The sequence below is a fragment of the Mugil cephalus genome, chromosome 10 (genome assembly GCF_022458985.1).
Source record: "Mugil cephalus isolate CIBA_MC_2020 chromosome 10, CIBA_Mcephalus_1.1, whole genome shotgun sequence".
Taxonomy (NCBI): Eukaryota; Metazoa; Chordata; class Actinopteri; order Mugiliformes; family Mugilidae; genus Mugil; species Mugil cephalus.
Genome location: NC_061779.1, coordinates 21,280,608 through 21,304,875, shown reverse-complemented (window position 1 = coordinate 21,304,875; position 24,268 = coordinate 21,280,608). Strand labels below are relative to the sequence as shown.

Below are 24,268 nucleotides of genomic sequence, written 5' to 3'. Positions count from 1 at the left end.
GATGAAATGGACAACTTTACAAACAGGCCATTAACCGTGTTAAGATAACGCCACCGAAATGTTCCATAAACAGAGCACAAGTCACACCTCACGACGCAACATCTTGTGGTTCTTTCTGTTGGCATCAGGCAAATCTAGTGAAATGACTTCAGTCAAGCCATTAACGTGTTCTACTGGGACATTTTTTCCCAGACAGGAAGGTGTGAAAAGACCCTGATGGTGGTGAGAAAGGCGTCGCCGCCTCCTCCTCTCCCACAGGACACGCACGCTTGGCAAAGTGGCAGAGCTGTTGTCATGGCAACCTCCTTTATTTTAGCCGCTCCTGGCAGGTTCTGACAGATGTGTTGAGCCTTGTGGGCAATTGGAATCGAGAGGATTGACCCTTTATCGTCTGTTTTCTGTTGGGAGGTTCAGATTTTGATAGTCTCAGGGAAAAAAAGCCAGAAAGGGACCTGGAAGGAGAACCACAGCCAGCAAGAGAGAGAGCAAACGTGATCAGTAACCTCCTTTCTGCTCATCCCACTGTGTAATCAAGGTGACATGCAGGTGGAAAGCTCTGGGAACTTTCTTCTTTTTTCTTTTTCTTTTTTTTCAGTGGGCCCCGGGGTGTGCTGCGGGGATCACTGGCTGACAGAGACACCCCAACTCTGGGACTTGTGATGTTCTCTCTCAGTCCATATCAGCCTCACACAGTCTGCAGCATGAACCCAGCTCTTCCTCCATCCTTTGGATTACTTCCAATAAACAGCATTTCTAGTCGGAGCGCAGCAAGAAGAAGAAAGTACACACAAATGCAGTCTGGGTATTTTTTCCACGCTTGCATGAAATTTGAGAATTAAAATTTGTGTCTCGTGACCCTTTCAGCGTCAGATGGGCGTCAGGGGTCAGTGTTTTCACTCTGGGGGAAAAAGTAAACCAACCAGAGCTGTAATATTCGCTCAGGGCAGTGGTTTCAAAGTGTCACAAATTCTACCCATCTGGTTTAGCCTTAGCAGCTATTGCTATAGCTAAGAATTCCGAGGGCTGATAGAAAGCACGCTATTAGCAACCATTTAAAAAGATGTCTCCAGATGTTTACTGTGTATATTAGACATTTTCTCTCAGTCAATAACAATAAAAGTTGTAGTTTGCAAGTGTGTGTCTTGGACGTGGGACTGTCAATAGATTCAATTATTTAATCGCGATTAGTATACCTTTATCACACTTTTGAAAAAATCTACAGTGTTGCCCATGAAGTTGGAATAATTTAGTTCCTCTTTTTATTTCTATTTATACATCAGTTCTATATTTGGAAGAGAGTGATCAATAAAGCTTTGAGAAGACTTCATCACTCAAGAGTAGTTATAATACAATAAAAGTTACCGGAATGAGTAATGATTTTTTCATACTTTACTAATGGTCAGTGTATCATTTATAAATGAAATACTAAAGTATTTCCAAAAAAGTTATAAAGGACTTATCGGGGTTTATAGGACCAAAAATGTAATTCATGATTTGTTCAGGTAGTTGTAAACTGTTTAGTGGTTGTTAGTAAACTATTTGTGTGATCTAATCTACAGTGAGGACTATGCATAGGAGATACAACACGGAAATATTTATTTCAAGTGGAAAATGGTTATAAAATGAAGAAAGAAACATCTGCAATCTCATACAATGAAAAAAATCAAACATCTGTGCCCATTTCAAACATTAAACAAATTAAACACAGTTGACATAATCCTTCCTCTACTGCAGGAGTCTTCAACGTTTTTCAGGCCAAGAACCCCCAAACTAATGGAGAGATCAAGTAGGGACCCCCTGCCTATTATATGTGTTATTAAACTCAGGCTAGTGCCCTTTATAAATATCAGTATTATTATCATTTTGCATTTAATATTAAACTATCCCTTGTTGGATTTATGTTAATGTGAATTTAAAGAATTTAAATTTGTGTAATCAACCAAAGATTTTGCGGCCCCCCTGCAGTGCCTCCGTGGTCCCCCGAGGAGTCACGGACCCCCTGTTGAATACCTATGCTCTACTGGCTGTAATTCAGTAAAAAGCAGATTTAGTGGTACCATATGGTTTTCATTTTTACTTCTCACTCTTTGACTCATGCATTGTTAAAATCTACACTGTTCCACAAATTAAAAGTTTGTTATACTTAATGTATAGTTAAATTAAGCCCTTGAATATATGCACTGGATTGCATGATTGAGTTGTTTATTATATAGTTGTGTGCAAATATTATTTTATATATCATATATGAACACACTTAGCGACTATTGTGCGTAAACAATAAAATGAATAAATGCACATTTAAATATTTAATTAATCATTCACTTACACTTTTGAAATGATCTTATAACCCTCATGAAAACTCGATAATGATTAGTGAAGTGTTAAGATACCAGTACTACTACATCTATAAGCTGATCACTAATGTATATTGATTCAGGACTGCAATGTAATGTGGGAGCAGAGAACTCTGAGCTGTGTGCCTGATCCAGCGGTAACACTGCTCACGTCGGCAGTAAATGCAGATGACTCTGTTGTTGTCGGGAGGCAATGCTTCAGCCAGATATACTTGGCAATAAAGTATTTTCTGACTCTGATTCTCTGAAGCTGAATTTGCCCTTGAAAAGGCACATTTCTGCTTGTTTTCTTCTTCTTCTTTTCTACTCCTCTTGCTTTTTCTTTATGACTTTTTGGCAGTTTTTACGCTACAGGGCGTACAACTGTACTCTTTAAGATAAAATGATTTACTCCAACCGCACTTTAGACTCTAGACGCTTCCTACAGTGGTTTTGCTGCATTCTGACCTATGGTTTGGTGGTCAGAACAGAAACGTGTGCATGGTCACATGTTAAAAAAATATGTTGCCTTGCAGTCAATTAGCATTATTACCTTACTAGCTTTGACAGCTCTAACCAGAAGTCATAGTGTGTGCAGGGCTGTCGCACAAACATACATATATCCATTGCAACGCCTATAAAACAAACATGTGTATCTGCAGAAGTTATTGTGGTAATCAATAATTAAGAAGAAAGTCTGCACAATCCAAGACTCAGAATATAATTAGCCTTCTTTCCTCAGCATACTCTAATTACTGTTTTCACCATGAGGTTTATATTCTGTTGATTGTAGCTGGAGAACACAGCACAGATGGAAAGTAGAAGTTTGGTGTCTGGACAAAAAATATTGGATTTTATTTTTCTGTCTTCCTGCATGTTGTCAGGACAAAAAAATAGTTTGTTAAGTTTGTCAAAAAAGGTCTCCAGTGCGCTCTCTTTCGCCAGAATGTGTGGTTATGTTGCTGTGCTCCACTTAAAGGGAACATTGTTCTGTAATAAAGTGACGCTGCTGAGCAGAAGAAAAACAGCAGCAGCACATGGGAACTGCATCGCTTAGAGTGCCCATCAATACGATGAAGAGTCAGGCTTGTGTCGTGCTGCGTGGTTCCACTGGTCCAGAAATCTGTTGTTGTCTCCAACTGCACCACAATCTTCTCTCGTGTTTTGTTGTACAGTGTATTTGAGACTTCGTACTGGGATATGTTGTTTTCACCATCTTTATAATCTAGCCGTTTCTCCCATGTGAGTGGGTACCATTTTTTTTTTCCTGGTATGAAATACTAACAATTCTGAAATGTCTTTCCACCATTGCCCCAACTTTTCAAATAAGTGACACTGGAAAACGAGGCCCCTAAAGTATGCTGCATTTTAGTTGTGGTTTTGGAGCAGAAATGAGAGGCAGTAGTCGAATCCTGGAGGGATACACATTGTTTCCACTCCACTGCGTGCTTTTGTTTCAGGTTTGTCGCGGTGCTACTTTAGGTTTCAATAAACTTTCTACAAACTATACAGCACGGTGTTCCATTCCACGTCTGACATTGCCAACCAGAACTTTTCCGTATCACCAAAGTAACTAGACATGTAACATGACTATCTTATTTGGTATAATATTCTGATATGATCTCTGGCTGCCATTACTCTACTGGAATGGTAAAAAAGCAACATGTCTGTAACTGCTTCTGAGTACATCAATACAGAGAATTGTCCAGCAGAGGAAACAATACCACAATATTTGCTTTGTTTTGTGACGTTAAAAACCAAATACTCAAATCTGATTCAGTCTGATCTCAGTTGGAAATTGAACTTAAAAATAACAGCTATGAACAATGTTTACATTTCTGGGTTTCTCACGATCCTCCTCCATTAAGGTTTACAGTGGGGGAAATAAGTATTTGATCCCCTGCTGAATTTGTAAGTTTGCCCACTTCCATAGAAATGATCAGACTCTGGTTTTTATGGTTGTTTACTGGTTATGGGTATAGACAGAATATCAATCGAAAATGCATAAAAAACACACAATCTAAAAGTTATAAATTGTTATGTATTTTATTAAGGGAAATAAGTATTTGATCCCCAAGCACAACACAAGTCAGTACTTTGTAGAGAAACCTTTGTTGGCAAGCACAGCGATGAGACGTTTCTTGTAGTTGGTCACCAGGTTTGCACACAGCGCAGGAGGGATTTTGGCCCATTCATCTTTACAGACAGTCTCTAAATCCTTCAAGTTTCTTGGCTGCCTCTTGGAAACTCGGAGCTTCAGCTCCCTCCACAGGTTTTCGATCGGGTTAAGGTCTGGAGACTGACTAGGCCACTCCATGACCTTAATATGCTTCTTCTTGAGCCACTCCTTTGTTGTCCTGGCAGTATGTTTTGGGTCATTGTCATGTTGGAAAACCCACCCACGAGGCATCTTCAGTGTTCTTGCTGAGGAAAGAAGGTTTTTGTCCAAGATGTTACAGTACATGGCTGCATTCATTGGCCCCATAATGCGGTGAAGTTGCCCTGTACCCTTTGCTGAAATGATGTTTCCACCTCCATGCTTAACCGTGGGTATGGTGTTCTTTGGGTCATACTCACATTTTTTCATCCTCCAAACACGGCGGGTCGAGTTAATGCCAAATAGCTCAACTTTGGTTTCGTCAGACCACAGCACTTTCTCCCAAGCCTTCTCTGAGTCATTTAGATGTTCACTGGCAAACTTAAGGCGGGCCTGTACATGTGCCTTCTTGAGCAGGGGGACCTTGCGGGCACTGCAAGAGTTCAATCCATAACGGCGCAGTGTGTTGCCAACTGTTTTCTTGGTGACGGAGGTCCCAACTGCTTCCAGATCATTAACAAGCTCCTGCCGTGTTGTTTTAGGCTGCTCCCTCACCTTTCTCATCATCATCCTCACTCCATGAGGCGAGATTTTGCGGGGAGCTCCAGACCGAGGACAGTTGATGGTCCTTTTATGGGTCTTCCACTTGCGAATAATGGCACCAATAGTTGTCACCTTCTCACCAAGCCTTTTGCTGATGGTTTTGTAACCTATACCAGCCTTGTGCAGGTCTACAATCTTGTCCCTGACATCTTTTGACAGCTCTTTGGTCTTGCCCATGGTGCTGTAGAAGTTGGAATGTAAGAAACTGATTCTTAGAGCAGGTGTGCTTTATATACATGACGAGTTAAGATCAGGAGTATTGGTAATTAGTTGACTGAGCACAGCTGTGTGCCACATGCGCACCAGCCAATCTGTAGGAGCCTGAATTCTAAGTGAATTGTTGGGGATCAAATACTTATTTCCCTTAATAAAATACATAACAATTTATAACTTTTAGATTGTGTGTTTTTTATGCATTTTCGATTGATATTCTGTCTATACCCATAACCAGTAAACAACCATAAAAACCAGAGTCTGATCATTTCTATGGAAGTGGGCAAACTTACAAATTCAGAAGGGGATCAAATACTTATTTCCCCCACTGTATATACCTGATGTGAGCACATTTTCCAGATGCATGGTTTAGAGCAGGGGTCTTCATTGTCTTTCAGTCCAAGGACCCCCAAACTCATGGAGAGATTATGCAGGGATCCCCTACCTACTATATGTGTTCTATATTAAATTAGTGCTATTTATAAATATACATTATTCAGTATTAAGCTATTCAAATAATACAATAATACACAGCTTTAAACTTTTAATTCTAATCCTCCTGTAGGCCCCGCCCATATTGCTACTGTGCCAATCACAATGCTGCATATTACGTGCTGATTCTGCCAGGTTCCCCTAATGCCAAAAACATATGTTATGTTTAAAACATTTAAACATAGCTCTGTACGAACATACTAAAATATGTTGCATTTTTGTTAATGTGTATTTAAAGAAATTTAAATTTGTGGGGCAAAATTGTTGGGAAAAATTAAAAAATTATATAGAAAAAATGTCTAATCAACCAAAGATTTTACGACCCCCTGCAGTACCTCTGTGGACTCCCTAGGGGTCACGAACCCCCTGTTGAAGATTTACGGTTTAGAGTGTTAAAATTGTGTAATAGACACAGAACAAAATGAGGTTAGACTGAATATAGTCCTCAGTGTGTTTACATGCATGTGAAAAAAACAAATTGTTGCCTTAATCGGACTATAACAGGAGAACTTAAGTGCATGTAAACACGTAACTCCGGTTAAATCATTATCCGATTGAGACACCCACATAATGTGATTGATTGGAATTCGATTTTCTCCGGCATTGCATTTTTCAATTGGATAATGCGTGTGTGCATGCTCCACAACCGTTGCGCTGGCGTGTGACCCTGGAACAAAAACATCCACGAATGCCAGTCATAGAAGAAGAAGAAGATAAACGGAGCCTCTAGAAGAACCGTTTGAAGGATATCGATATTATTATATCACATAATAGGTCAATCAGAAAACGGGCCGTATTAATGTGGTATTATCCCACTGAAAAGACACGTATCGCCACCTAGTGTGGAGGAGAACAGTTATTCGATTTTCTTGCGCTGCATGTAAACTGGGAGAAGGACTGTAGTGAGAAAGTCGAATTTTGAGCATAGCTTGATTAAGCTCTGCATGTAAACGCATACAGTGTAAACTGTTTTGCAGGCTCAATATTCCAGTGGATTTTTATTTGTTGAGCATGCCAATAACACATCCAGGCTTAATGGTTCAAATCAACCAGAGCCACATATTCAGAATACGAAAGCACTCATAATGCTTTAAGGTACTTTAGATAAAAGCACCCAATGAACGGCATATGTTCTGTTACAAATGCAACGTCGGAGGGAGTGGAGAACGTGAGTGGCAGTGATTGTGTTTTGAACTACATATTCAGAACATAATTGTTTGCAAATAGAATTTTCCGCTGAAAGGCTTAAATGCACCTTGATGTCCCTGCAAGCATGCAAGCAGTATGAAAAGACATGAATCGTCCTGGTGTGCAAAGAGAAGGAAGCTCACGCTGAATACGCACTGTTACACATGGTGACTTACAGATTATGCTTAGTGTAGGTCCGGAGAGCATATATGCTGCATTCTTAAGAAGCTTTAGCCACAAATGTCTTGCATTACTCCTGCACCATTCTCCACCCAGAGAGGAATCATTTCGCCCTGTTCATCCATTATTAATCTGACTGATTGAATTTGGCGATACAGCTCCCTGACATAGGTCAGCATTACAATGCATGGGCTGCGGCGTGTGCTGCACTGCTAATGCAAATTAGATGCAAAATACAGCAGATGCCTGATGTTGAGGCTGTGTTGGCTGCTACGAGAATCCCCCATTAGGTTCTCCTGGTCTTATTAGCAACTGGCATTGCTTGGATATATGTCTGCTAGTGTGTAGCACACTTGATTAGACTGGGATGGTGTCATCAGTGCTGTTTCTTGTACTACTGCTGCTGCACTGAGAACTGTTCCACTCACACACACACACACACAGATCTGTGGAACAGTTGTGAACATCTTGTTCTCGCTGTGTTTTTGCCGCTGCTTTCAGATCTTGACTTTCAACGTGTCGGATGTCAGGCAGCTGTCCATCTGTTGCAGTTTGTCAGCTACCTCTTAACCCCACTGGATGTCATATAACATGACATATTTGCTGGTTTCTTTCTTCTAAAGGTCACAGCTGATGTCAACATAACTTCATTGATGTCTCTGCACCAGTGACAAAGCAGCCCCAACCCAGCAAACTCCCTCTCTTATCTCAGGAGACTGCTGCTGTAGTTGGTGACATGGATCCCACTGCATAGGTGCCTGATTATACAGTACAGTGAAGAAGCAACTGAGCCAAGGCTTCTCTGCATCCTCCACTTGATACACTCATTTACAATGACCGCAGTGTAAGACAGTGTTACTATCAGAGTTTGATAGTTAATAGTTAATTCATCAGAGGAGATCAAACTGTGATTGTTTATGGCTGTTGTCTTTGCAACTTCTTGCATCTTTATGATCCTTCAAGACTGAACCACTTCTCTTGAGGTAACAGTAATTAGTTATGCAGTACTTAAAGCCTGCTATGACACGTTAGATACCCCAGTTCCTAATGTCACATTATCATAATAAACCTCTGAAGCACTGCGAACATTTACTGATTGGATTCATCTTGTCTCTTGACTACATAGTTATGGCAGTGTTAACTAAACAGTTCTGTGTTATTTAATTCAGAACAAGCATCTTGTTGTCTATGTTCACGGGTCATCTGATACGAACTCATGATTTAGAGTTAGCCAGGCAGTTGCAGTAGGAAAAGGTTAGGCACTTAAGCACGGACGAGTGGAGGCAAACAGTCAGCCCCAGTTTGTGAGTGTGTTTGTTTAAATCAACAGCCTCCGGTCTGCTCATAATATAGAAGCATTGCATTTCTGTATAAGCTTCAAAACATGGAGAGTGAGTACACACAGATAATTTCAGCAAGAAAAAAAGCGTGTGTGTATATATATATAGTGTATAGTGTGTGTCAATTTTAAATGAGGAGTTAGCATTAGTTATCTATGACTTGGATTGTTGCATCATGTTTACTTTGTTGATGCGTTGGTGAAGAATTTAACTTTTGCCGTGACAGGAGGTGCAGTGTGACGTAGTAAGACCTTCTAAGAATAGTTGGTAGGTGGGTGTTAATATAATTGACTTGGCTTGACTGAACTGTCCTCTTTATTCTGCTGAGTTAACTTTGATACATTCCATCTTTGCGGTTGTACAGTACGGTGCTAATAAGCAGCCTGTCTGACAGTGAACATTTCTGCCTGCCCAAAACGTTTACTGCTTGTAGTGTTCCAGTGGTTGGATTATGTTTCCTTAAGGGCTGGTGGGATGAAATAATAAATTAGATCAGATAAAAGTAGCAAAGACTCTTTATGTATTGCAACGACTTATAAATCTGATCATAGACAGTATAAAGATGGACAGCGGAACAGATCTTCTAACGTAGAGCTCCACCTGGTGACTGGCTCCAGTATAGACCATAAGCTCCACCCCCTTCATGTTAGTGAATAGGGCCAAATTAAAACTGGAAAATAGTATAAGTTATTTTCAAAGATGATTTCAGTCATTTTAGATAGATAATATAATACTGATACATACTCCTGTGTCCATTTTTAAGTCAGGTTTTAGTTATTTGATGCTATAGAAAGAGGATGTGACGTCATGATCACTCCAAGTCATCATGCCAACTGGACATAGGAACAGGGAAGTTAGAAAAAAAATAAGTAGACCAGAGTGCAGTATTAAATTAAATGTGAGTGAGTCTGTTGGAAGAGTGGGCGGGTCATCGGCCTCATGAATGACTCCACTCTTGGACAGTGCTGGACTTTGTTTTCCCTGGGAAAATGGTGTAATTTTGGCCATTGCAAGGAAGGAATGGGGATGCATTGTCCATATCTACATACAGACTATGCATCTGATGATTTGGATGTTCACTTGATGTTAGCCTGAATTAAATGTTCAAACTGCTGTTTTGGCTCACTTTCATCACAAAGTGCACAAGGTAGAAGACAAACGATGCCTACATTGAAAGTGTGCTGAAAGACCACAAGTTGTCTTTATAAAATAGCCCTGGAGGAGTTGCATTGCCACATTGTCAATTATTCAAGTGTTTTAATTTCAGATCTGGTGACTCTGATGACTTGGGGCTGGGCTGCAGCTCTTTGTGGTATGACTCATGTTGTCATACCCCCCACTTCTCCATTTACTTGTGGTCTCTTTTTGTTTTTTGCCTCCTGTGAATGTTGTTTGTTTAAATAGTTTTACAAAAGCCAACATACCCATTAAATAACAGTAAAACAGAAAAGTAAAATGCCTCCTTCTTGCTTCACAGTAGGTCAGACTGGGAAGAAGGTGACAATTTGTTTCTCAGTCATCCAGATCATGGTATATGGAAACCAAAAGTAAAAAAAGAACGTGTTGTGATTTCCAATTGTGCATATGACAAAACTTGGATGGAAAGAAAAAAAAAAATACACACAAACCAAATCCAAAATTTTATGTTGAAGGCCAAGTGTGCAGTTTATCATTTCAACCATGACATGCTGGGTATGCACCATAAATCATTTCGAACACACAGCAGAAAAGAAACAACCTTAATGCTCCATCAACTACTCTGCTTTCTTAAGTCATGAGCATCAACACCATCTACAACAAATATTACACTTGTAATAGATGTTGACATGTCTATCTCCGTCTGTCATATTGGTAAGCTCATAATGATAGTTAAATGAGATATTAATTACTGCCTGTGTTTCCTCTGAGGGCTGTTTTATTCTACCATAACTGAAGCAACAGTTTCTACTTTCATCTAAACGAGTAGATTGGATGAGTGAGAATGACCTACACAATTGTTTTCAAACATTATTCACCCATTTCCATTTGTGAAACACCCACAGCCGGAACGTGAACTGTACCACTCTGAACTCACTGCAGTAACGACACACTGTAGGCAGATGTGACTTGCATGAAGTATTATCATAATACAGACACCCACAAGCACATGTTCGATAAGTCCCTGTGCTTCCCTTATTTTCTGACATCTTGCCTCGGCCTAGCTTAGGGCAGAGTGCAATGTTCCAAACAGCAAGGCCAAGCTGAGAGGCGCTGGGCGGCAGGGAGCATGGAGAGTGTGACTGCAGTGAATACTGCTGTGCCAGTGTTTGTCTATGATGTATCGTGTGTAGAATGAGCCAGTGGCTTACTTTCCTAAACAAGGCAACAGTCTTAAAGGGTGAGTTACTGCCCTGGCTATTGGTCTCTCTACCAGGGCCTCTTGACAGTAGCAGCGTCTTAATACTGGCCACAGACCATGGAGGCAGATTCCCTGCCAACTGGATAGTCTGTCCTGTGGCAGCAGAGGAGCTCGACACAGGATAACAGATATGGCTCCATGGAGGGGGATCTCAGTCCAATGTTAGTTCCACAACAACCCCTATGCACCAGCCAGAGTATAATGGACACATTATCTGTTCCTATAGGCAACATAACACAATTCATGCGTGTACATGCATGTTCCTTCAGTACGTTGAGTGGCTCCCGGTGTTGCTAAGCTGCCGGGGGACTCTTTGAACCAGGCTGATGAACACACAACCCTGACGTACCACCCTCTTACTGAGTTGTCAAGGCTAGCGACAGCTGCCTTCTTACATGCACACACCATCCTCCCCGTCGTTTAGAAATGAGGTCTGTGTACCGCTTCATGGTTAACCGCTGCTAGTAAAAACTAATTTGGGTACAGCTTCGTTTTAATGCCACCGCCCATATTTTTCAAAACATGTTGTCCAGGTTGTACATAAATGAACTCTCTTCAGGAGGTGAGGATGTTCTATGGATCTGAAAACCTGATAGGTACAACTCTAAATGTCTGAACTTGCTTTAAGCTCGGTTTGGACCCTCCCACATCTGAGAAAAATGAATTGATCTTTAGCTGCCATAGTTTTTGCTATATTACTCATTACTTGAAAATCTCTTTATTTCTGTGAATATGTCATAAAGTGGCCGGAGGAATTATGAAAGAACCATGACATCTGCTAGTGAGTAGCGAGAAGGTCTGGGTGGATGGATGGGTCAACGCAGCTGTTTTCTGTTTAAAGGAGCTTAACACCTCAATTTATTCAGAAACATGAGCTTCACCTAAACCCAACCGTGTCCTTACTGCACCCAAAATAAACCCGTAGGATAGATTCCCGTGGGTTGAGTTGCTCATGAACATGATCTCATGATCCCATCCTCCTTGTTCTGCTGATCTAAGTTTGATGTAATCATCTTTCTAGTTGTACAGCATGGTGCTAATACGCAGCATTTCTGACAATGAACATTTCTGCTTCTCCAAAACTGCTTTTGGACTTGGGGTTTTTAGATTGTGTTATATGAAAAAAAAAGAAAAAAAAAAGAAATTAGATCATTAGATCAGTTGGAAGTAGCAAAGACCATCTGATGTTCATCAGGATAGTTAGACTGCATTAATCATTCAAACTGCTCTCAGTGGATAACATTAAAACAGTAATTTCCATGAGTAGCGTGTGGTTTGGCCCATTTTGTAAAACTGCTGCACATTCTTCAACACAAAGTGTGCAAGGTAGAAGACCAACAATGTCTACCTACATTGAAAGTGTGCTGAAAAGCCACGAGCTGTCTTAAAAAATTAGCAACGGAGGAGCTGCTTTTCCTCGCCCTCAATTATTCAGACGCTTAGTCTCAGCCATTAGGAGAGTAAGTGAGCTTTACCCAACTACAACCAAGTTTTCAACTGTGTGATCTACCAGTTTGGCTGTGGCATTTAGACAGGCTGGCAAGCCCTTTGAGTGGATATGGAGGGGCGTGAAGAAGATTAGGTTGCAGGACAACGAGCCAATATGACATGACCAATCAAGAGTGGCTAGGGACTCCCTTTACTGACTGAAATGTTGCTTTTACTTCAATTAATGCAAACAAAAATGTAATTTTATGAATCTAAACACATAAGAGTCTCACTGTCCTCACTAGGCAGATGCGAAAGCAAGCCAAAAGTAATTTCATGACAAATTGCAGGAGTTTTGCAGCCACTTACCATTTTCCTGTCCTTTCTGCAAATAGTACATAACTGCTGCTGGTTTTATACGTACATGTTTATCAAACAAAGAAGAGGGTGACATCCAGCAAAATTCAATTTCTTACTCGCAGCTTTTCTCATATCCCTAAATTTCTTGCTTGGCAGAGTCACCTCACCCTAATATAAATTTCTTGTATTTATTTCTTTATTTTGGCTCGAAATAATTGCTTCACATTGCCAAACCCCGTCTGCTCTCTTAGACCAGGCATCCATGTGACAGCCTATTCTCCCATTGGCTTGCACGTGGCCATGATAAATTAGCTTAATGCCGTGCAAATATTAATCACATTGTCACCGCAGCTGAGCAGGGAAGCAGTTTAGTACTGCAGCCGCCACACAGCCTCATTTATCAAACCCCGGAGCTCTCCTCCTATGCTAACCCTCCCGCTTGCTGTCTCCTCAAAACACAAGCTGTTCCCACCCAGTTCTCCGTTGCCAGAACTGCCTTCAACCGTTTCTTGAGTGGCACAGTTTGCTTAGGCGTAACGATGCCGCCTCGAAAACACATCCAAATCTACAGACATTTTTGGCTGAAATGTTTGCATGCATCTGAAAACAGTCACTTTATCACCTATTGATTTGCATTGGCCGGGATTTATTCAGGACCGACGTGTAAAATGTGCAGGTGAGATAGATGCATGTAACAGTACGTTGAGGAAGAGAAGAAGCAACATTTTGTACATTTGAATTTGAATATCAGCAGAAAACATTGCTGATAGTTGTGAAGTTCTTTCAGCATCAAACATTCAGCACATTCCACACTTTAAATTTTTTCTCTTGGGGCCTGTCGCTCTTTGACATCACAAAATAAAAATTGAGAAACAAATTGAGTTCATGCTTTATGTTTTATTGCTTGCCTGTCCTCGGTGCCAGTGAGCCTTCCAACTAAGCATTTTTTTAATCATATACACCACCAGTCAAAAGTTTTGACACACGCTGTCATTGAATTGAATGAGAAGGGTTGTCCAAACTTTTGACTGGTACTGTATGTCCTCAACTCATCCCACTGTGCCTTTGAAGGGCAATGCTAACTGGTAATGTATGCCCAAAGAATTAGTCACGGAGCATGAATACTCCACATCTTTCATCTTCGAAAGATGTGGAGTATTTATGCCCACATAGTAGTGCTTTTAAATGCAGACCTTGGCAAATTACATCAGAGTCTCAAGCCTCAGCCTCACTATGAGCCTCTTTGAGTAGGGGAGCGGGCGCATCCCACCTCGCATCCGTGTGTGGGATCATCCTGGAAGGCAAGAATTTGTGGCCCAGCATGAGGCCGTCACTTTCTGGGGGATGTTTAAACTTCCACATTACATAATTACATAATTGGGAAGGCCAGCCTCGTCTGGTACTTGTTGAAGCTCATGTTGGTGCATACATATGCCGTGTGATGCAAACGAAGTAGTCCCATTGCTAATTTAAAAACGTGTGGGCGCTGATGTTCTTTTATATAGACAGTTTGAGGGTTCGCTATCATGGAGGGTGGAATGGTTCATATATGTGCTAACTGTGGAGGGTTGGAGGCAGTTTTTTTCATGCTCCTTCTCTGCCTTATAAACCATTTTGCTCATATTAAACCCAGGTAAGGCTATAAATGGCTTGATCACAGGTGGATTGAAGGATGATTAACAATATAACCAGTGGTTAACATTAGTTTACTCAGCTATAAAAGAGGTGTCTCCATCTCTGGCCTCCATGACCATGTCTAGTGTTGACTTTTTTTGCCTAGGGACTGATTGAACAGTAGAACTGCCACTGGGTTGAAGGTAGACTTTGTTGTTTAAAAGGTACCAATAGCACAGGGATTGTGGCCAAAAGTGGAGTAACTAAACTAAGTAGTTACATTACTTTGGCTACCTTTTAAATTCGTAATTTGTTAGGGACAATTAATTACATTTTTGAAGTAACTTGTCCAAGAGAACCTTGAAACAATATGTGAAATAACAGTGTCTAAAACCATTAATATCGGTGAATAGTACTGTCAAACACATTTTGTCACCAGATATGACCATAAAGTTGACATTTGTGCATAGTCAGGAGGTTGGGGTGAATGGATGGGACAACATAACTTTGGATAGGGGTTAGGGTTAGGACACAAGAAATCCCTCTTTTTCTCCTTGTTTATTTCAGCCATGTCCTTTCAGGAAGGAAGTGCTTAAATAAATGGTTTATTTATTTGGCTTTTTAGCAATAGATCAGTGACATTTCTTGGGCTGCTGCTATTAAATAGTTTCCAAAAAAAAAAATTATTCCATGTTTACCCTATTAGTTTTATCTATTGGTACCAGATAAACTGGAAGTGAGTTGCCATGGCAATATGGCTGATTTAAAATAAACTGGGTCCACAAAGGAAATGCAGAGTGAACGGCAACGACACCCCGCTCTTTTATTCGTTGTCTCTTTGTCTGCCTGTCTATGGCGTTTTGTAATTATTTTGGCAAGATTTTGGACACATTGTTTTGGCAGCGTATGCAACACGCCTTTGGCAGTTTTCTTAGCTGGTGAATTATTTTGGATTCAGTCCCCACCATGTGCTGTGGATAAAGCCCCCTGTTTTCCATTCTTGCTTTGACCTCTGACCATTCTTGCAGGTCATTGTGATCACTGGGAACACTTTTCACCTGCTCTTGCACATTTCGGTTGTTCTGCGGCAAATACAGCGGCAAGATATTGATAGGTTGAGGGTGTGCACTGTTTAGGTAGTAGTTCTTACCAAGATGCAGTAATGTTCTGTACGATGGTGTAATGCGCTGACCTTGAACCGAGTGACGTTCAGTTGTAATCTTCAAAATACAATGTAGGCCAAGAATTCAACCTATAGTTTCCTTTCCCGTGGGCTGCTACTGGATTCCTCCTAATTTTGCTTCATTGTAGGAAATCACTGTTCTAGAACAGCGAGTACCGTAGGGAGTGCTTTACCCATTAGTGGGCAGTGCAGTGACCTTCAGACACTCCATTCATTACCCTTTCCTTTGTCCAACTCTTTCTTTGGGAAGGTAAGTAAGTGCCAAAATGAATGAAGCTTGCCAGTTCAGATCCATGCACTGGGGCGTATAAAAAAATATGGACAAATGCTAGCACATTACATGATACATGAAACCAATAAACTGCAAAAGGGCCATCTGTGAGAATGTTAATGAAGTTCTCAACCCCTCAACCAGTTTGTGTTTGAAATAGGAATAGTACATTTCTAGTAACAGTTTAGGTAATGTAGAATACTGTATGTTACAAGGTGAGTTTGCCGTACTTCCAACAGCCTCTAAGTAGACCCAAACTCTTGTCCGTGCATTTCTTGTATTACTTTGGGTCTAGCTCTCGATGGAGTATTTTATATTTTTAGTCATGCACTATTCATATTCTTTCGACTGCATTCTGGAAACACAATTTCATGTACATTTTTAATGAAGTAAAGCCACAGCGAGCTGAAGGAGATGCTTAACAAGAACACTTTTTTTTTTACCTCATACTATTGTTTCTGTGTAGAATGATGAATGAGGGCATACAGAAAGTCAGCTAAATCTGGGTAGAAGTGAGAGTCTGCTACGGTATAACTGCTAGGGGTTATATATTGTGGAGATACCACAGGTCTCTGGAACTAATGAGGACTTTAGTTTTGGTTTAAAGTATAATTGACTGAAATATCTCTAAATCAGTTTGAATCCAGTCTAATCAGGAACTGGTGAATCAGAATCAAATTCTGGATATCTGCAGTGATACCCCGCCCTGTTGGATCGGTTGCCAGTGTAGCACAGACAAGTAGACCAGTCAGAATCACTGCTGGACCATCTGGGTCAGCTGGGGAATCTAGAGAGGAGCAAAGCCGAGACAGGGAGAACATGAATGAAGAAAAATCGGCCCAGTTCTTGCTGGGAGGCACAGTGAGTTGAGGAGCAAACCATAGTACTGATCATAGTAATAATACTATCAAAATAATCCAAAAAAGCGTTGAATAAGGTCAGCTGGACTTGTAGAATTTCAAGAAATTCTACAAGTCCAGCTGACCTTATTCAACGCTTTTTTGGATTACCATGACCTGGATGACTGAGAACCTTCACAGACATCAAAATAATCAGAATTAAATCATGATGTAAATAGTAAAAAACAGTCCACCAAAATGAGTAAACTGGATAAAGGAGGTATAAAAGGTAAAACGTTGGTAGAAGGGGTTCGGCGGCCCCTAGGGGGTCCACGGAGGTACTGCAGAGGAGTCCGAAAATCTTTGGTTGATTAGACAACTTTTATGTTTTTTTTTGTTTTGTTTTTTGAATTTTGCTTAACAAATTTAAATTTATTTAAAAACACATTAACGTCAATCCAGCATATAGTAGTAAAGGGAGGCAGAAGACTTTCAGTCACCACCCGACTGTTGCACATGTTTGAAATTTAAATTATGTGTATTATTTGAATAACTTTAAATTGAATGCAAGATTATAATAATAATGTATAGTCATAAACAGCACTAGGACTTTAATATTGAGCACATATAGTAGGCCTGAAAAATGTTGAAGACACCTGTGCTATGGTGTTTAGTAGAATACTGTGAGGTGTTAGGAGTGCAGCGAATTTTCTCAGGGAACAGCATTATTCAGAAATAGGTGGATATGACATTTACATGATAGGCAGAACAGTTTAGCTATGCATGCCCCTGTATGCATGATAGATACTAGTCTCCCAGTTACTGATAACTGCCTGTATCTGTAAGGCCTCTCTAATATCTACTGACACAATTCTGAAAGGCTGAACCTAACATCCATGTTACTGCCTTAAATGATTTTGACTGTGACTGACCTGATTTATTCCACTGTACATCTCCGGAAGGCGGCATTCTGTAACCTGTCTGCTCCAGACAGGTCAGCGCGTCCATGCTTTCTCCCACCTGTTTGTGTTTCTGCTTATGTAACTTGGCAGAAACCTGCCCGCAACAACACGGAACACGGTACACGTTCTGACTCCACCAGCTTGCGTATGCCAGTCTTATCCAGGTTTCAGAAATCAGTACATGGTGTTACATGTGCAAACACGGAAACAGAAAATTTTAAGAAGGATACAGACTTTGTAACAAGCAGAATGCAGTAGATGACTGCAGATTACCGGATAATTGTGAAGACTCGGTCAAAGCGCCTGAATAAAAAAGATAAGCGCGAACCGTCCCAAACTGTGCCCAAAAACGATTACAGGTATTAAATCAAATTAGCCTCAAGATAAATGGCTTATTCTCCAGATATGTGCTTCGTCAGTATGTTTAGTTTAAGCACCGCTAACAGAGAAGGGAATTGCTTATCCATATAGTCCAACTTGCGCTGATTAATCGCAGCTTTCATCGCAGCGTGGCAAATCTCTATAGGTTTACAGTTCGCTGCAGGTACTAACGTACACAGAGGTGTACACAATAAACAAACATGACAGGTCGGAGCTTCCCGCGTCTGCCCGTCTCCTGCACGTCTCTGCCGTGAGATTCATTAATTGGCGTGGAGATGGAGAGATAGATGGCTGAGATTAGGCTCCCTCTCTCCACTTCACCTCTCCCTCGTGCTTCACCCTCGCTCTCCCCACCTCCATTACTGAACTTTCCACAAGCAAATTGAGTCAGGCGCCTCTTAATGAGATTGTTTCTCACTGCATTTCTAATATGTGACTAATTAGAGGGAGACCAAAAAAAAAAAAAAAAAAAAAAGGACGAGGAGATTGCTCAGCCTTGCACCAGAGTTGGATCTGAGGATTTATTAAAGGCGCGGTCCATAGGTCACTCAGCAGTTAGTGAATTCAGATTAACAGAGAGGGAGGCGATTGACCGGGAACGCTATATGGACCAGCGTGTTTTTGCTCTGGTTAAGAAAGAACGATTCCAAAGGGGTATTGCCTCTAGAGACACTGAAGAGGAGTAATTACACCATGTGAAATAACTATTGCATACTGGGAGGAAAGATAATCAAGCCTTTACTTCCCATTGGTCACTTTGCTGTCTAGTTGTTTTTAAATTCAAAATACTTGGGAGTGATAGGATTTTAAACAACAAGTTTTAAATGATGCCTTTGTTAAGATTAGTTCCACAATCTGGTGTTGTGTAAATGCTGTTAAAACACTTCCCAGGTGTGAGAGTCATCTTCAGACTTGAAGGGTCAAAGGAAAAGGCGCAGAAAAAGTCCTTTTTATGAACCGAATTATTCATTTTAATAATACAGAATGTATTAAATATTTAAATGTTTAACATACCATTTAAATATTTATAACAGATAAATTACATATAAGCGGCAGACATTGTAATCTTAATTTCAGGTCATAAACTAATGATTTCTAAATGTTAAAATATATTATTGTCCAAAATAGTGACTGTATATTGATGAACTGTTTATAAATGAGCTGTAATATGATGTATCACTTTCTTACAACATAACTGAAGTCGTTTCATTGAACCCGTCTCTAACCCATCCTGATATCTCATGTATTATGCTATTAGATGTGACACCTCTTCAAGCCACTGTGGTGGAAACTACACATTTCTTGCTTATAATATGTGTAATATTTCCAGACTAATAAATATTTAGTACTTCTAAGGGCAAAGAGTCACCATAGAGGCCCTTCACTCACAGTATTTAGACTGAATCATTTAAAATGTTGTCCGTCATCCCCATGTTGAAACATCAAGTCTAAGAGATCCCTAACCGACCAATTAGCATCCATCTCTACGCTCATCAAGGCCAATTAATTATGGAGGCTGGAACGAAAACAACGAGGCACAGTGGACCCACAGGCATAGCATGTAACGCAGCCCTGTTGCACTTAGCGCCCCGGTGAAAGCCAGCGGTGATGGGGGAAAGGCAGGGTCAGTCAAGGTGAAGGTTTGTTGAGCTCGGGGTTTGGGGTGGAACGACATCCTGTTCATTCAGAGGCTCCCCCAAGATCACCAGCGCCGTTAGAGCCCTCTCCTCGCTGGGCTTTAAGGGCTTCAGAAACAGGAGGAGGAAAGAAAAATCAATAGAACCTCGCCGGGAGCTCCACAGACCACACATGCTAATGATTTTCACCACCAGCGCTGCACCTGTATCAGCTGCCATAAATAGATGCAAAATATGAAGCAGAACGAGTTTAAATTTATTTTTCACACTGTTACAGACCAGGCGTGCTGATGGGAATGATTTCAAAGATTGTAGTCACGGATCATTGACTTGAGCAGCATAGCACTGTAGAGGTGTCACATGTAACACTTTGCATCTGCAATGAAATTATGTGCTATATAGGGTCCTGCAAGCATCTGTACTCTTAATTATGTGAGAAACGTTTCAGGCTGGTTAGTAGAAGATGAAATGTTTGTAAAGGGTTCGTTTTAAGCCACTTCAGTTTTTCTAATAAACCAGTTTGCTGTTTGTCTGTGATTCATATTTATTGAGGTCATGGTATATCCAAAAAAACAAAAAGTTAGACTTATTGAATTTCCTTGAAGACTAAGAATTAAATAAAAATAAAAATATGATGTTTTCAGGCCACATTTCTATATCACATCTCTATATGCGCAATATTAGACCTACTACAGACCAGGGTTTGCACAGCTTAAAGACTATGAAAGTCAAGTCAAGATCAACTAGTCGCTAATGACATCACCCATAAAAACACAGTAGTAAAAGTAATCTTTTACAAGAATTAAATCTATTTTCTTGGCCTGAATACATATGCTGAGGACAGACAGATCATGTGTGCAGGTATTTATAAAAACAGATTTCAACTCAGTTCCATCACTAGCTTCACAGCGCATTGTAGGATGGCATAGAGTAGCTGCGTTCAAATTTTTTTTTTAAAATGCAGTATTTCTCTGAAACTCCTCCATGTACTGTAGCTAAAGTTCTAATAAGCTTGGCAATAATATTCACCAGCAAATTGTTGATTTGCAGCCTCCTTCTTTCTGTTTCCCTGTGGCGTTTGTTGAAGTTGTTAATTGGCTGCAGCTGAGAGGATTTGGACTGTCCCTCTACCAGCGTTAAAAACGCCTTTTCAGATAAGTGTGCGTTGTAGTAGTACTTTGTCATATTTCAGGAGTGATTCACTTATTTTGCATTTCCTGGTGGAATGCTTTTCATCTTTAGTGAACCGTGAAGCAGTACCTTACCTTCGGGTATTGAGTGATAGCCTGGTGACACATGGCAGGAGAATCAATATGGCTCACACCAAAAACAGAGAGAAGAAGAATTCAATCAGGAACATTTGAAACCTAGGGTAGGACTTGTTTCTCACTGCCTTGAATACAGCAGTACTTCTGAGGAGCCCTTAAGAAATGCTGCCAAATTTTTAATGCCGACCAACAGCAAAGTGACTCTCTTTCCTTTTTCGTTCCCAAATAGTCCTCAACCACTGTCCGACCTGGCTACTTGCTGTGCGTTAACTTTGATAATCGTCCGTTTATACTCTTGTTCGCCAACACTGATCCAATCACTGGCTACTTCATACCAAATCATGTTTACAAAAGTACACAATGTATTTCCTAGGAGAAACATCATTTAGCCTACTGAACATTATTTGTCAGCCTTAAAACCTCTTATGCATGCACATTAACAATTATCTCGCTGTTAGCATACTGTAGCATATGGCCAGTTTGTTTTGATGATTTGACATTCTCGTTCGCTCGTTCTGCCCCGTCTGTTTATCTATCCATAAACTACCCTTTGCGTTGTTGCTTCACAAAAATAAATGCGGGGAAGGCATTTGTGTGGCAGTGGAGGACAGATGTTGCCCAGTGTGAGGCTGATACTCTGCTGCGTCCAGAGGCAGCGCAGTTCGGTTGGTGCTGAGTCAGGTTGCTGACGGCCGCGAGTTGTCTCAGGGTTAGAGGCTTATTCAGGATGCCTGGACATCATTTTATCATTTAAAATGTGGCGCTGGAAACTGCATTGAAATTATTTTATGTGTGTGTGTGTATTTGCCTGAGACGGAGTTCACAAGATCAAAGTTCAGAAAATCTTGAATGTTGACCTTGAGATGACGTATTTACAAAATGCATCTCGAGTCAGGAATTATGTGCCATCCTTAATTATGATAATGTCCCTGACCTCAGCTCCCTGTTCTGCCGGCACCTTCATGCACTGTGTAATCACTCAATTTGTAGTCTGGTCATGAACCAGATAGTGACACTGAAATGTACCCCTTACTACTGCAATTAGTTAATTAGAGTCAATTTTCGTTAGTTACTGGTTATTCCCACTGTGGTTTCCTCACAAATTGGCGTTTTGTGTTTCTTTAACATCTGCACTTTAAACGCATTTTCTGTAGAAAGAAAAAATTAACTTCACTGCAACTTAATTTGCTTATGTCCCACAAATCCAAGGACCGAAGATCCATAGCTTATCAATTCTCCTTTTGGAGAGCTCTGGGAGTGTGCCAGTGAGCAGGATGGCATGAGAGACAAATCACTGGTTACTGCAGCAGTAATCACTGGAAGGATATCACTGTAATTACTGCTGTGACATTGACGAAATAGGTACAAATCATAACCAAATGTACAATTACGGAATAATTCCACTGTGCAGTTTAACACTGAGAACTATGTCGCAGGAGAAGACAATAAAAACATGTAATTAGTCCGTATTCTTGATGTGGCTGCAAAATGCAATTGGACGTGAAGATGAAATAAGACACTGCCATAAAATGTAAACATGGCAGTGAACAGTATTGTCATTTCTAAATAATCGAAGGCAGTGTCTTTTGACATAACCTCTTCACTTAGGAGGTCGTGTTTTAATGCAGGATTAGTAATAGTAGGGATAATTCAATTTATATAAGATAATAAGATATTTTCTTTCCATTTGTTTGCAAAAAATTCTCATTTAAATAGAGTCTTGTCTACATTGTAGATTAATAATTTCAACATCCAAAGTATGAAAGAATAATTCAGTTATAAAAAAAGTGTTGAATATGTTTTATATTTTAGGTTCTTCAAAGTAGCCACCTTTTGCTCAGATGACAGCTTTTCATTCTCTCGGTCAACTTATGAGTTTGTTATCTAGTTTCCAACGGTCTGGAAGGAGTTCCCAGAGACGCTGAGCTGTTGAGCTGCGGTCCACCTTATCCCAAACCATCTCAACTTTATTTTGGTCAGATGATTTTGGAGGTATGGGTCTTCTGATGCAGTGCTTCATCACTCTTGTTCTTGGCCTTATATAGCCTTAAGGTGTTTGGACTGTCTTGTTAAAAAACAAATGGTGGCCCTAAGATGTTAAAACCATATGGGAATGCATGTAAAATGCTGTAGTGGCTATGCTGCTTAAGTATACTTAAATAAATCACCAACCGTTAAGCACCCAGACACCTTCAAACCCCCTCCTCCATGTTTTACGGTGAAAACCACACTTGTTGAAACCATCCACTCACCACTGATGTTGTCAGACTCTTAAAGGAGGCAAGAAATCCACAAATTCGCTCTAGGTACATGTGCTAATTGTAAACCCTTCTAGGTATATACTTCATGAATCATATTTAGACAATGTCAAGAGTGTGGAAAGCTTTCATCAAAGCAAACGTTTCGAAACATTTCGACCAATCTAATAATTGTGTCCCATAAAGGGTTAAAAGAATCTAATATAAAAGATATAAAACGTATTCTGGTTTGTTTCTTATTCTATACAAGATAACATGAGATAAAATAATCCTCACTTGTCTGATAATACAATGTCTTAAGTATTAATCTGTCTTAGAATTTTTTGTGCAAATCAGATCTTTTTCATCATGGTTTACAATATGTTCAGGGCCACAGCATAGACTTCAGAAGAGATGCAGTAAACTCCACAGAGTTCCACAGTTTGCTACAACCATGCAGTTTGGTGTCTATTGAATATGCCCATACACTTCCATTGTTGGTGGGTCTGTGAAAGGCACTATGCATCAAATGCCTGCTGCTGGAGCACAGGGCTCAAGGTATACAGTGAGAAGTAAACTGTGTTAATCTCATGGCTTATTTATTGACAGGCTCTCTCCTCTCATTGGGCTTTGAACTCTTCTAACGCGTCTCACAAAACCAGGACACTCCTTGCGGATACCGACTTCAAATGGGAGATATATCACGAGCCGTTAATGGAGACGCCTTAATCGCTCAGTCAATCTAGCTTTTTTTCTGTTTGATAAGACGGTCTTCAATTACCTTTGATACAGCCAGGGTCATAGATAAGACACATAAATGCTGAATTTCCTGCTTTATTATAACTGAACAGTTACTGTATTTCCTAATTATATTAAATACATAAACTGTGCAATACGCTTTTCTAGTAATTTCTGAGACTTGTTGAAGTACTTTCAACACGTGTGCATCCTGTTGTTCCCCCTAAAATAGCTCTGATATGTGAGGGCATGGTACACTGAGGGCGTCCTGTGCAGTCTGTTGGGA

The 24,268-nt window shown here is 40.4% G+C and overlaps 1 long non-coding RNA gene across 2 annotated transcripts in view; it reads left to right on the top strand.

The window, feature by feature from the left end:
• The window catches only part of LOC125014421, a 126,832-nt gene extending 125,680 nt beyond the window's left edge, over nt 1–1,152 (top strand). For both annotated transcript variants that reach the window (XR_007113512.1, XR_007113511.1), the window contains one exon: nt 596–1,152. This is a non-coding gene — a long non-coding RNA (uncharacterized LOC125014421). The remainder of the gene's footprint in view (nt 1–595) is intronic.
• The last annotated feature ends 23,116 nt before the right edge of the window (nt 1,153–24,268 follow it).